The 6000-nt window shown below is 34.9% G+C and overlaps 1 protein-coding gene and 1 long non-coding RNA gene across 2 annotated transcripts in view; one reads left to right on the forward strand and one right to left on the reverse strand.

Moving 5' to 3' along the window:
* Nucleotides 1-6000, reverse strand: part of LOC103509187 (paired box protein Pax-6) — a 33772-nt gene that overhangs the window by 15738 nt on the left and 12034 nt on the right. The window lies entirely within an intron of this gene.
* LOC113467411 lies at nucleotides 5134-5758 on the forward strand. The gene is made up of 2 exons (XR_003391498.1): nucleotides 5134-5477; nucleotides 5551-5758. It is a non-coding gene; the product is annotated as an uncharacterized LOC113467411 (long non-coding RNA).

Raw genomic sequence — 6000 nt, forward strand, 5'->3', positions numbered from 1 at the left:
TTAATCTAATAGATATCTTTTTTTTTTTTTTTTTCAAATATGTAGACGGGTTTTAGTTTCAAAAATGGGTTTAAAAAATGAATTGAACTTATACCGTCATTGTCACTGTTAGCTTTAGAGCTAGCTCGAGCGAGATCCTGTATGTTCAACTTCTTTTCAACGCCATTTTTATTTCGAAAAACCTCTACCCCATCCCTCCCCACAACCTCTTCTTCTCAGATAAATATGCATTTATTTATAACCGTAATAAATTCATTTGATTCTTCTCATTCACATTTCTCTTCTTTACTTCTCCCTCAAACCCCCCCGAAAATATAGAAAATGATGTCACTTCTCTCCATCCTTTACATTATTCTTCTTCCTTGGTATATTATTTCTCCCCCTCTGCGTTTCCTTTACCCTTCTGTTTCTAAACAGTTTTCCTTTAGTTTATTGCTATATCCCTCCTCCTCCACTTCTGGCCGACTAATATACGAGATTAGTTCGATGCCACGGTAAACAAATAAACAAAATTTGAAAGTTCATTTGTCCGTAATAATCCGTTTTGTCATGTTAGGATTTGCTTTTCGCACAAGGTTTGTTTTTCTATTTGATTGTTATGCCACATCCACATTTCCAATCTCTGGTACTGCAATGTGTTTTTATGGGAAAATATTGGGTTTTCGGAATTTTCTCCGTCTGTTTGTTACCTTGATGCCTGATTTCCTTGTGACCTTGGTGTTCCGAATTCTTAATTCTTCTTGGTGGAGGCGCTAAAACTCCCGAACGTTTGTTGTTGAGATGAAAAATATCTGATTATTTTTAATGAAAATTTCTGGGAGCAGGGTCATATTTTGATATTTTGGGTGAAATTTATGTACCGAATAACAAGCTTCAATGCTTTCCATCTTCTCAAGACAATCGGACAGCCTAACTTTCTTTCTGGGAATTTAATAAATTCACAAACATGTGCAACATTTTTTCCAACATCACAAGTGTATAAGTTTTTTTTTTTATATATATAATAAAATATTTGAAATTCTGTACACCATTATGGAATATTCCAATCTCTGGTACTACAATGTGTTTTTATGGGAAAATATTGGGTTTTCGGAATTTTCTCCGTCTGTTTGTTACCTTGATGCCTGATTTCCTTGTGACCTTGGTGTTCCGAATTCTTAATTATTCTTGGTGGAGGCGCTAAAACTCCCGAACATTTGTTGTTGAGATGACAAATATCTGATTATTTTTAATGAAAATTTCTGGGAGCAGGGTCATATTTTGATATTTTGGGTGACATTTATGTACCGAATAACAAGCTTCAATGCTTTCCATTTTCTCAAGACAATCGGACAGCCTAACTTTCTTTCTTTCTGGGAATTTAATAAATTCACAAACATGTGTAACATTTTTTCCAACATCACAAGTGTATAAGTTTTTTTTTATATAATAAAATATTTGAAATTCTGTACACCATTATGGAATATCTACTTTTTTTCATATTCGAAAATACTGAAAAACAAAAAGAAATAGAAAAAAAAAGCTAAATTTAATATGATTTTGTTCATACCGCCGGGCGCCTGCCGTATTGTTTGTAATATTATCTCCCTCCTCCTATTTTTTGAATAACACAATTCCTAATCTGAATGAGAAGAACATTTCATCAGGAGCTAAAAATGAAGGGAGGCTCCGTGCGATGTGTATTTTTGACGACCTAATTATGGAAAAGGGGGAGAAAAACAAGCTGGTGTGAACATCACACGACTTTCCTTATCCTATTGAATCATGCTCATTTGAGTATTATTTTACCCTAACTTTTACCATATCTCTAACCGTTTAGTCGGTATAGCTAAAAACCGCCAAAAAACGGTCGAAATCTGTGCGAAAGTGGTCAAAATACCGCCAACCGCAGCTCCTATCTTAACCAAAAGTTTTGTGTTGCATCTTTGTTACATTTGTGGACTACATACCAACTTTTAAGTCTCTAGCTCTTACCGTTCTCGAGATATTTTGTTTACAGACAGACAGATACACACACGGACCAATGGCTGAAACTTTGGATTTAGGAAAGTGGTCAAAATACCGCCAACCGCAGTTCCTATCTTAACCAAAAGTTTTGTGTTGCATCTTTGTTACATTTGTGGACTAGGTACATAATTGTAAGTCTCTAGCTCTTACCGTTCTCGATATATTTTGTTTACAGACAGACAGACACAAACACGGACCAATGGCTGAAACTTTAGATTTAGGCTCTAGGGACCTCAAAACGTGTTTTGGCACTAAAAACTGACAATCGAAATTTTGACCCGATTACATTACTTTCCTTCCTATGGGATAAGGAAAGTAAAAAAGGGAAGAGGATCCCCTCTTCATCCCCCCTGATAAACAGTTCACACTTTTGCGACTATAGATTATATTTACAAATGAATTTATTACGGTTATAAATAAATGCATATTTATCTGAGAAGAAGAGGTTGTGGGGAGGGATGGGGTAGAGGTTTTTCGAAATAAAAATGGCCACGCCGGTTTCAGATAAGGTGTAGGGATCCTGTGATTCAGGTATCTGTACTTCGTCTATTCGTGTTAAGCTTAACCCATCCTTTGGGGCAGTTGCCCCTACAGCTTCAGAGTGGGTATGGGTATCTCTACTTACTTAATACCTATGTAGGTATTTCAGTATAGGTTAGCTTCACATGTACCTACGAATGCTTTTACATTTTTGTAGGTCAAATAAAAGACTTATGTGAAGAAAACTGGAATAAATAATAATTCCCATCATGTCGCATTCATCATAATTATTTTGAGACAATGTGGTCCGATTCTAACAAAAATTCTTTAATTTAAGTAAATAGGTAATAATTATGACACTAAAAGCCGTTCAAATCTATTTCAGAAAAGAGTCACAGAAAACCCTGAATAAATTACATTTCCTAAATTCTATCTCTTGCCATTGTAGGTACATCACACTCTATTTTTACGAAACCCACTCCTCTCCAACAAAAAGGGAAGCGGTCTCTTTACAATAGAAAACGCGAAAAAAACTCCTCTCTACACAAACACAAAAGTCAACAAAATGAAAAGTCAGAAAAATCTACAATTGTGATGACGAAAGAATAAGATCTCAACACTAATGTGACAGCTGGAAATAAAAGTTAATTATATTTTGAAAGACTCTTGGAAATTCCTTCTGGTTGACATGCTTCGGACAGAACGATTTTTTTAAATCAAGTTTTTAGTTCGAGATTCGATTAGGTATTCAACAGCGTGGAAAGTAGGATGCATTTTTAATGTGGGGCACACTGAGAGGCACGCTTATAACTGTTTCAATGTGTAGGTACTTCTGTTACACTTATCCAGAGGTAATACTGCTCAATTGTTTTCAATTCTATTGTTTGAAAGGGAATAATTTGATCAAATCGGCAGGTTTTTTAGTTCAACTTGTGTATTTTGAACACATAGGAATTTTTTCAAGATGAAAGCTTTTTGATATTGCAGTTGTGTTGATGTTGAAATCAATGGAGATGGTTGATTCCTTAATCCATGGTGCATTCCTACTACATAATTATTTGAGTACAAAGGTAGGTACTTTTCTATTTTCTGTATTGTTTGTGTACCTACAGGTATATATTTTTCCAAAGATAGGGTTTTACTTTTTCAGTTTTTATTATTATTATTATTATAGATATATCCACTTTATTTGTAATCAATACAATAAAGGTAACTAGGTAAAGTATGGGCTATGGATAGCAACATACTCTACACTTAAGTTCATAGTTGTTCAGATTGGTCATCTTGATTATTTGGAATTCTCATTCTTCTTCTGCAAGTCTGCAGTCTCTTTTGCATTCTTTTCTCATTGTCTTTACAAATTTTCTCGTCCCCTCAATTTCGCTGTAAGTTTTTCATTTTCTTATTTCTCTTCTTAGTTTTTTTCTCTCTTTTCTCATACTTCTGTTTATCTCCCATCTTTAATTAAAACTTGGAACTTTGTGCTGGGGTTTGGGGTTGCCACGAAGCATATAAGCCTTGGGTCTCACTTCACTTTCTTTACCACCAATGTTACACTCTTTTGCTACCAATGTTGTTTTATCTTCAGACTCTCTTCTTTGTTCAGAATCGTCGAGAGTTTTGGAGTTTATACAGGGTTCGGGTACTTAGCCTTAGAAACCATTGGAAAATTTGACATCTCCACTAGAAATTAATACTCGTAGGTATGTAGGAAATTGGAGTTTTGACATCTCCACTAGTTTTGTTTAGTTTGTTATTTAACCTCTCAAATTTGTGCAATCGAAGGGGATCTTTCGACGTTCATTTTCTGTCTGAAATTTAATCTGTAGATAAATCTCGGTAGGTACTTAGGTATCGCTCTCTATTAGGCTTTCCATGACTTTTGTAAACAAAATGTAATCAACCTATGTCTTTCCGTCATTTGTTTCCGACCGACTTTCAATGTAAACAAATCAATCAATATAATACATATGTACCTATTATTTTATGTATATACCTACGGATATACCTATACCTACGGATTTTGTCATGCCGTTTTTTAGAGCGTTTCTCCTGCACCCCTAAACTTTATTGTAGACTTATTACAAGATTTTGTACAAAATTTTCACTCCTCGTTTTTCGAACCGTGCAGTAAAGCGACGCAAAAATTATAATCATGATGAGAGAGAGAGAGTGAGTGAGAGAGAGAGAGAGAGAGTCAGCTGGCGAAGGTACGAATTACTTACACCACACTGAGCAAATTTCAATATTGTATTGTATTTTTCAGTTTATATATTTTATCTTTGTCTCTCTCCCCCTCTTCTTTCTCTCTCTTTTCTGCCTCCTGTTTCTAAGCGTGTTCTCTATCCTTATCTCTCCTACCCCGTCCCTAGATCCGCCTGTATATTACCTCCACCCTCCCCCCTCCTCTCCTGGTCCTAGGTCCTGGTTCGATACAGTCTGTGTCAAAATTTTGTAAAGTTTTCTGATTCATGATTACTCTGATTAGTTAAAAGGATAAACAAACCTAGGCCAAAAAGATTCCTATTCTGGTAGTGGATGTGCCACATTTTCTTATATGTAATGGTGGATGGGTCTAATTTTCTTCCCATAGAATTTTTAGAACGGATCAATTTGGCCTTCAGTAGTGGAAAAAAAAAATGAGTTGTTCTATCATTTTATTTAAACTTCCATCTTATCTAAACTCAGTTTTGTGGTAAATTTGTGTCCTGAAAGCTACCCCACAGGCTCCAACATAGTGGTCCTTCGGTTCGCCCGGATAAGTATCCGTTTATCGTGAAATTATCTTGCTAAGTAGCAGTCAAGTATTCAGGGGTCTGTAAGTTTTTCATTTTCTCATTTTTTTGCTGAAAAAGAGTGATTTTCCTCTCTGTGGTCAGCAAAATCAGTAAGTGTGGTGTCTCTTATACATTTATCATCATCTTCTTTCTTGGTAGGTCACGAAAAGTGTGTTTTTTTCATCATTTGAAAAGTGACAAATTTTAGGCTTAGTCACTGTGCTTTTGCTTATTTCATTGTTCAACCCTAGGTATAGGTAAGCACATAGAAATTTCTAGCTTTAAGATCATTGTGCTTTTGCTTATTTCATTGTTCAACCCTAGGTATAGGTAGGTAAGCACATAGAAATTTCTAGCTTTAAGCATTAGGTACACAAGCAAACTTGTTAATCTTGTTAATCACAAGCAAACTTGTTAATCTGCATCTAGAACCAAATTTAACTTGTCATCCTAGAACCAAATTTTCTTCCATTTGTTGGCTTGTAAACATAACCAAAGTTTGTACTTTTTCAAAAACCCTTTTCAAACATTTTTAATATTTTGTGACTTTTTACCTTGAATTTTATTTGGCATTTGTAATCTTGAACTACCTTATCAGTTCAATTCTGGTTTACTCATCATATCTAACATTATCTTGTGAACTACCTTATCAGTTCTTATCAATCTTTTCATTTCTGAACTACCTTGATCAGCTTCTTATAATGTGATTTATCATATTAATCTTGGGAAAAAGTTT

This window comes from Diaphorina citri, unplaced genomic scaffold (genome assembly GCF_000475195.1).
Source record: "Diaphorina citri unplaced genomic scaffold, Diaci psyllid genome assembly version 1.1 scaffold472, whole genome shotgun sequence".
Classification (NCBI taxonomy): Eukaryota; Metazoa; Arthropoda; class Insecta; order Hemiptera; family Psyllidae; genus Diaphorina; species Diaphorina citri.